This window comes from Chondrus crispus, genomic scaffold (genome assembly GCF_000350225.1).
Source record: "Chondrus crispus Stackhouse genomic scaffold, scaffold_177, whole genome shotgun sequence".
NCBI classification, from domain to species: Eukaryota; Rhodophyta; class Florideophyceae; order Gigartinales; family Gigartinaceae; genus Chondrus; species Chondrus crispus.
This window is the reverse complement of record NW_005179048.1, coordinates 38,517-47,255: the sequence shown is the minus strand read 5'-3', so window position 1 is coordinate 47,255 and position 8,739 is coordinate 38,517.

The following is an 8,739-nucleotide window of genomic DNA, read 5'->3' as shown; positions in this document are numbered from 1 at the left end:
CGAATTCCCAGAACTGTGCTGCGAACCGGGACGTAAAATGGAGCGACTATTAGTCGTGGGACATTTAATTTGATAGACATCGAAGTCGACTCACTTTGTAGGAGTGAATCACTCCTACACAGTGAGGGGTGGAGGTGGGATTGACTATAAAGGCCCTTATGGCCTACATTATTTGTCTTCAACTTGAAGTCAGTGATATTTGCTTCTGTGGACTCGCCCCTTCTGCAGATGAAATCAGTGGCACTGGAATAGCAAACCCGTATTGTAGCCCGTGCGGAGTGCCACCGCAGTCTCCATCTCCCTTTCCTGTCGCTTCCACTCGGCCGGGGCGGCAAGCTAGAAGTACGTCTCTCGACGACTTGCGTGGTGCGCATCAGCCCTATGAACCCGCACGTGTTCGCGTGGGACCACGATTGCGTCGACCTGTCCGTGCTCAGCGAGACGGATGACACGTTCGTGGACGAAGAGATTGCGCCGCACGTGTCGCGTGTTCTACGCCTGTCCGTGATAGCAGACGGCAAGCCGGAGCGCGCGGTACTGCTGTTTGAGGAGCGGCACGAGAACGCGCCGACCTTTTGCGCGCACCGTGCACATGGTGCGGGAGTCCGTCGGCGGCCCGTTCCGTGCGCCTCGCTGCATCTCCGACTCCCGCGTTGTCGTGGACGTGACGCTGCCGAGCAAGTTCGACCTGGACGTCGAGATGGACGGAGTCGGCGTCGAGGTGGATGGAGCGTTCCAGGAAAACGTCAAGATATAGAGTGGCGCGGAGGAAATCGCGGTCAACGTGCTCAAGAGAATGTACATGGACCTCGAGTCGGAGAGCAGCCATGTGCCCGGCGTAATGCTGCAGGGCAACTTGACAGTGCGCACGGACACACGGACAATGGGCGCGTGGATGTCAGGGCGTGCGAGGACCGAGTGTCCGCATTTTGTCCGGGTGCGGGGTTATTGAGGCGAGGGCGCTGTACGCGGAGTGCAGGAGGCTGTGGTCGAGGGACGGCACGGTGCGTTTGGGAGGGGCGCAGGGGTATACCAATGTACGGACGGTGAAACGGGACGTAGAGGTGGCCGCCGTAGAGGGGTGGCTGGATGTGGAGACGGATTTGGGGGATGGGGAGGCGAGGTTGAGCCTGCCGAGGGTGGTTTCGATATGCCCACGACGGGGTGATGTGAGACTGGGGCTGCCACAGGGCTAGAAAACCGGGGTCGTGCTGGAGGGAAAGAGACTGGATGTGCATAATGGCGTGCTGGAGAGGGAAGAGGGAGAGAGAAAGATGGCCCGAGGGGAAGTGGGGGAGGGGGATTAACAGGGGGGACAGGGCGTCTGTACATGCAACAGCTCCCGTGGGGGACGTGGTGGTGTGGAAGCAGGTTTGGAACGAGCGGATGCGCAGTTCGCCGGACGGGACGAAGGAGGAGTCTCCGAGATGGGTTTCGGACGTGGGGCGCGGGGAAAATAGGGACAGTTGGTTGCAGGAGGACGAGGTTGTGTTAAGTTGTTGTTTACGAAGGCAGATGGAAAAGGGGTTTGGGGGCGAAATGACGAAAACCCCGACGATTTCTAGGGAATTATTGGCTGCATTTAAATTTCAGCTTCTGCGCGAAGCGCAAAAAGACACCAACATTTACCCAAAAGCATGGCGTTGCATGCTTCCCGTCCCTTTGCTCATCATCAGCTATCGCTTCCGACCTCTCTCCACTGCCGCCCTACCGCTTCACTTGTCCTCAACATGGGTGGGAGGAGTGGCCATTCTTTTGATGGAAAGCGCGACCAACTCATGGACCTCTTCACAGAGACAGTGCAATATCATACTCCCCACCTCGAACCGCGAGGAACGCCCCGAACCACATGTCCCGACGCCAATCCGTACTGACTCACTGCCTCCAATTACCACTCAAGCCAACCTTTTCACGGTACAAAGAGCTTGAGAAAATTACCGGCAAGCACAAGGGAATCGGTACGTCGCTCTTCCGTCTTCCCGCCGCTTCTTACTGCTCCTGCTCACGTCACTGACTCTCCACTTTTTGAAACCCCGACATGTCGGAGACGGGGCTGCGCTCCGTACGCTACCTCAACGAGGTGCCCTCCGTACGTCACATCCCCGCCAACGACCTCGACCCCAACACCGTCCACAGCACCCGACCCAACGTCCTGCAGAATGGGATCGACGCCGAGGCCGAGGTCTAGCCCAACTACGACGCCGGTATGGAGTTCATGATTCTTGCGCGCGCCAGGGATAAGGGCTTCGAAGCCGTCGAATTGGATCCGTACAGCTCCGCCGCCCCGTTTCTGGACGTCGCGGCCCAGGCCGTTGCAGACGGCGGCTTTCTCGTCGTCACGGGCACCGATCTCACAGTGCTCTGTGGCAACTCCCGGGAGATTTGCTTCGGACAGTACTGCGCTACCTCCCTCAAGAGCCCCATCTTTCACGATATGGTGGTCCGTATCGTCTTTGCGGCTATTCAAACAGCTGCGAATCCCCATGGTCACATGGTAGAGGCGGTTTGTTGTGTCAAGATTGATGTTTATGTCCGCCTCTTTGTAATTGATTGCAACTCCAAGCACCTAGCCAAGCAGACGCCCTCGAGTATGTCCACGGTGGTTCAGTGTGCGGAGTTCGGCACGCAGCGACACCAACCGATGGGGCGCACTAGCCCGATTCTTGTCAGCAATACGGCGAGAAGGAAGCGGAGGCGCAAGAAAAATTGACGAAGGGAGCGACGTGATTAAAGATTAGTCGGGTGCGAAAGAGAACGGTGAGGAGGCTTCAAAGGAAAACCCCGCTACATCTAAGAACCCGTCAATATCAAATATTCACATCGCTTGGTCCAAATCGATATCTCGAGCGACTGTGGCATACGCGATTTCTATTCATGGATAGAAAGCAGACGACGATTGGACATGGAACCCAGATGGGTTGGAAGGCTTCTTCTGGGAGATTCTACACAAGGACGTTAATGGGAAGCTCATAGCGGTGAATTACAGTGTTGACATAGAGACTGAAGGGGCATACAAAGGCCAGTCGTATGTGGAATGGTACGGCATGGATGCTACCGGTCGTCTGGGTAGAAATGAGAAGCGCCCTGTTCCGAGAAGCAAGAAGGAAGCCTCCTAAGCTGAAGCCACTGTGTCTATCGCCCCGGAAAACAGAAGAATCCATCGATGTACACCAGAAAAAGCGTTCGAATATTGGAAAGCCCTCTGCAAAGCGACCGGCGCCTGCGTATGACGCTGACGCTGTCGTGCGGGCAGGCGTTCCGTTGGCACGACTGCGGCATGGACTTGGTCACGCCCGCGGACGGCGGGCTTGCCGGCGAGTGGGCCGGCGTCGTCGGGCGGTGCCTGCTCGTGCTACAGCAGGCTGAGGGCGAGGCGCCGGAAGCTGCGCGCGACCCCGTGTGGTGGTGCGACGCTGCCAGCGAGCCGCGCTGCGCGGAGGCCGCCGTGTGCGACTACTTGCGCCTCGAAGTCAACCACAACCTCGCCGTCGAGCGCTTCTGCCACGCCGACCCCGCGTACAATACCGCGTTCCCCATGTTCCGCTTCTGCCGCGTCATGCGCCAGAAGCCCGTCGAGTGTCTCTTCGGCTTCATCTGCTCAAGTAACAACAACGCCAAGTGCATTTCGGCCATGGTCACCCTCCTGACCGCCCCGGTACGGGGAGACCGTCGGGGAGCATGAGGGACGCCCGCACTTTGTCTTCCCGCCGGTCCACGTGCTGTCGGCGGAGGCTACGGAGAGGGCGCTGCGGGAGGACGGGTTTGGATACCGCGCCAAGTTCGTGGTGGGCACGGCGGCCATGCTGCGAGACGACGCTGCGAAAGCGGGCCTGTCCGTGGAGTAGCTGCTCTGCTTGTACCGCGCGCTGCCGCGCCAGGAGGTGGCGCGAAGGCTGCTTAAGCAGCCCTGCGTCGGCAGGAAGGTGGCCAGCTGCGCGGCGCTGTTCACGCTCGACCCGCTCGGAGAGATCTCGTGCGACACGCACATTTGGCAGATCGCCACGTCCAGGTACATGCCGGAGTTGAAGTAGAGGTCGCTCACGTAGAGGGTGTATGACCAGGTCGGTGACTTTTCTAAAGCGCGGTTTGGCGAGGAGGACGCGGGGCTGCCGCATACAATTCTCTTTGTCGGGGATGTAAGCAACGAAAGAAAAAAGTGGAAACTTCTTTTGCCGACTTTCTTGGCCCCAAATGCCGTGTCGGCAATCTCAACATGGAAGGCATTTTGCATCACATGCCGCGTATACCGGGAGTGAACTACTTAATGTTCTACGTCGGTCACATGTTTGCGCGATTTTGTTGGCACACCCAGAATGCCTTTTTGAAGTCAGTATCCTACCTTCACCGCGGCAGCGATGGCAGGATTGAGTACACTACACCTCCGAAATACGCAGAGGCCTTCGAGATATATGCTGAAGAGAATGTTTTCAATGACTGGCTGGCCAAAGACTAGCCTTCTGCGCAGAGATCTCTGATGTGCAAGACAATCATCTTTGACCCCACGGAACTGAAAAGCCGAGATATTGAATGCTATCGTATTCGTTATTGTCGCATTCGGTACAAGCCAGGTTCCTTTGCATTGACAGCACCTCGTGCTTATCATTCTGGATTCAACTGCGGTTTCATTATTGTCGAGGCTGTGAATTTTCCCAACTCGAGACGGCGCTTAGTTGGCCGGCAAACGTCCTGCTGTGCTCGCCGAGGGGCCTCCACCTTGATTGTACAATACGAATACCTATTTTATGATGCAAACTCGCTACGAGATGGGCATTTAGCTACTACGAACATGGATGGAAAACTACCAAGCGCAAGGAACAGTGCTCGCACCCTTGCCGGCGAGCTTGGAACAGTGATGGAATAGGGAATAGGGGGAAAGAAGGCCGAGGGAATACGCTCAGTTGAGCAACTGTCGGATCGTCATGTCGAATGAAGTGGGTGGGCGTTTTAAGAAAGATCAACTGGGACCCAAATTTGGACCTGGTGCTGGGATAGTTTGTAGCATATGTAAGCACGCTTGTCAATTTTACGCTGAGATTTGCGGCAGTTGCCCCGACAACCGTGAGGCACAATGATATCTGATTTTGGCTACAAGTTTAGTTCTCCCTGCCGACGAGCAGGATGCAGGACTGTGCTCGTCAGGAGGTATAATGTTGTGCTTCTTGGAGATCTTCTCTCTCGCATGGAAGATATGGCTGCCGTACAGTCGATCATCTCAACACTTTTGCGCAGATATATAGGTTTTCTTCGGCAATGGGACACGCCGCTTGGAGCTCTGGGAACCGAGTTCAACGTGACCAGCATGCGCCGCGCCGAGCAGAAGACGTTCGTGTTCAGAATGTCCGACTGGCCCGAGGAGGTTGGAATAGCGCCGCCGTGGCGCCACTCGCGCCGCCGCCGTTGCCGCCGACGGCGCAAGAGTGGAGCATAACTCGGTACGCGCGATGGAGCTGTTCTAAATTGCTATCGCGAAGGCTGATGGAGCCCATTTACTCAGTGCCAAACAATGTCGAATCAGAATAAACCTTCGTGAAAACAATTGTAACATTATCTACACCTGTCCGGACAGTCCCGAATCGTCACCAAACATGCTTTTGTAGGCATTCAATGCCTTTTTATACCGGGCGAGCGCGATTTCAAAGAACGCCTCGTTGTCGGGGATCTTTTTAGCGCGCTCGTACGCCTGGAGTGCAGACTCAACAATATTAAACATTGAGTTGTTTTCCTGCCAGGCCGAAATAACGCCATTCACCGGCGGATTCGTACTTGTCGACACAACGTTCTGGACACTCGGGGCCGAAATGCTGGAAATGACCTGTCCTATCTTGCCGATTTGCCTCTCGACTATCTCCGCGATCTCTGCAATGCTCCTTCTCTTTTTTCGACTCAAATCTGGTCCAGCTTGGGCATTCTTAGCCTCTCTTTCTTCCCCTCGCCTTTCCCTCCTCGATGCATTCATCCCCGCCTCATAACCTCCGTCTAACATGGCCTTGCTGGACATCTCTACAAAAAATGTATCTTCAAAAGGTGTCCCGAGCCGGGCCACTACAAACATAATTAATGCGCGTTTTGAGCTTGCATACAGAACCTCTCCATTCCTCGACAGAAAGTCCACGAACCTTTCAGGATCGTTCTGACCTGACCGCATCCACTTGTCCAAAGCTGCAGTAAACACAGACTTAGCATCCCTAAAATGATTCTTGAAACAATCAGCGCTCCTGTGGCATAGAGGCGCTGCAGCGGGATCCGCGTCTTCCACATGTCCCTCAAATGAAAATCGAACGCAAACGGATGAGTCGTTGAACCTTCCCTTTATTATTCCCCAAAACGAATCCCTCGAGACACCAGAGTCAAGTTCAGACCTTCTCAACTCCTGCTCCAGCCGATAGAGTGACGACCGGACCCTTTCATCGTCGCGCATCAGGACTACAAGTCGCCAAAACTCAGATAGGGTAAAGTTAGGGTCCGACGGCGTCTCTTCATCCTCTTCACCGCGACCCGGAACGTAATTCCTTTCCGATCGTCCCAATGGCCTGTCCGTAGTGCCAAACTTGTCCTCAGTGCCCTTCAGGGCATTTTTCATGTGCTCGACACTAGGAGGCGCCTTCCAGTCAAGGCATGCCCGTTCGTGGGCGTCTTGGAACTTTTCGAAGCTGGGACAGTGCAAGTTCGTAGCCATCTTCCCACAAACAGCTAGACGGCGGTCATTACAGTCCTTCAGGAACAAGAAAACTCGATAGACGAGGTCTTTCTTGTTCCCGGCCGATCTGAGACCCCACAATCTCCCAATTTTCCTCAAATCATCTTTTCGAAGACCTGACAAAAACGTAAAGACCTTTGTGAGACTTTCTACCCCCTTTTGCGTTCTAGTACCATCTTCGTCCTCACTAATGGACCCGCTAACGTCATGTTCTTGACTTTGAAATCCATGTAGGCTTTCGGCTTGATTTTTAACGAATGCCCCAGAGACTGGAGTGGGAGCGTTCTCACCCGCCTGAAACAGTTTGATTGTAACAGGCGGGGATAGTATTTGGTCAGAAACGCCCGCTGCAGACGAGGAAGCAATAGTGAGAGACTTTGCGTTGATGGACCCCGTCTTCCGAATGGTGGGAGTTAGAGAGATGCGCCAGAGGCGCGGAGAGCGGTGCACGTGGCATTGAAGTTTGGAAGCCATTTTCAGGAAAGTAGTAGGCAGAGAGGTGTTTCGTAGAGTTGGGTTGCCTTTGCGAGATGGCAGGTGCATAGATTTTTGCAAAGGGGGAGTTGAGCATGTTTTCGGCAAGGGGCAAGCACTGCGTCCACCGGAGCACAGCGTCCAAATTCGAAAATTACAAACTTACAAAAGTAGGCAATATATGATTGACATTTGTCATTACACACTGACATAACTTGAGCTTGCAGTGTAGGGTCGTACTTAGTTTCAAATCATATATTAACGCCCAGTAGCCAATAGTAGTGCAAATCATGGCTCGGGGCCAGCAAACCCGGGCAAACTCGGGCAAGCTAAAACACTCCCTGAATCCGAGTTTGTACCATCGTCTTGCATTCCAAATAATTCCAATTAGGGCGGCGGAATGTGCCGAAAACTTGAAATCGACGTGACCTGTCACGTACGACAGTCAGCCTCTATGTTCTAAATTAGTAGCCGCACCCCCGGCAACTATCGATTTAGTGTTTATTCGGGTTCGCAAGTTGAGTGCAGAGGCTGCAAGTATTTATGTGATTGGTGGAGAAGGGCCGCAAGTTCGCCAAAACGAAACAGCAACACCGGGGCATTATTGTGGTGGACTACTGTAAGCAAATAGCACTGTAACACAATAGTGGAACTTCTTTAGACCGTTACCGTGACAAAAACAAACTGCAGAAACTGCAGATGTCAGCAGTGTAGCATAAACACCCCCAGACGACTGGAGGTGTATGCGCAGTTCGACCTGTAGACCCCGGATCGGAGAAGGGGTGAAGCGGGCCAACCAGCTACGGAACTGGGCTCGGGCCCGGGTAGCGGTGGTAGAGCGGGAGCGAGCAGGGACGCGCTCACGCACGAGCGGATCGACGCCTCGACGCCCCGGAGTAGCACTGAGTGACGTACCAGTGCTGACGGGCGGAGGCGGTTCCGTGCTCGCTCGCGTGCTGCGCGTCCACTCCGGCTCGGCTCCGACTAAACGCGCGCGAAGAGCGAAGGCGACGTTTAGAATAAGCTGAGTCGACTGACCTTGGCGGTCGGTTGAGGACAAGCCCGTACTTGTCCCCTTCCGCCGCCGTCGGTCCGCTCCATATTTAATATACAAAACAATCTATCATAACACTACAGTACCGAGGTACTGTAGTGGGCTACTGTAGTGCAGGTCGGCCTGCACTGTAATACTGTCAGCTATGTCGAGGCTGACAGTACACGTATTACTCGTGGTGCATGCGCGCTTCGTTCGCGCGCTATACACGTGTACACGTGTATGCGCGTGTCCCTTGTCCCCGTGGTGTACACGTGGACATGCGCGGTTGTACTGTAGAGCTCGACGCTCTACAGTAGCTGATCTAGTTCTTGATCTAATCTAATTTAAAGCCCCAGGGGGGGTTATGCTACACGGCCCCCCCCTCAAGACTGAATGTCCGCGTTCAGCAGTCTCGGGCTTGTAGAGGCGACCATGTCAGATCCCCTCCCTGTAGTCCTGGACTTGACCGGGGTTCCACCTCACCCGTCCTCGCGTTGCTCGTAGTTATCTATCGTCCACCCCGTTCCCCCTA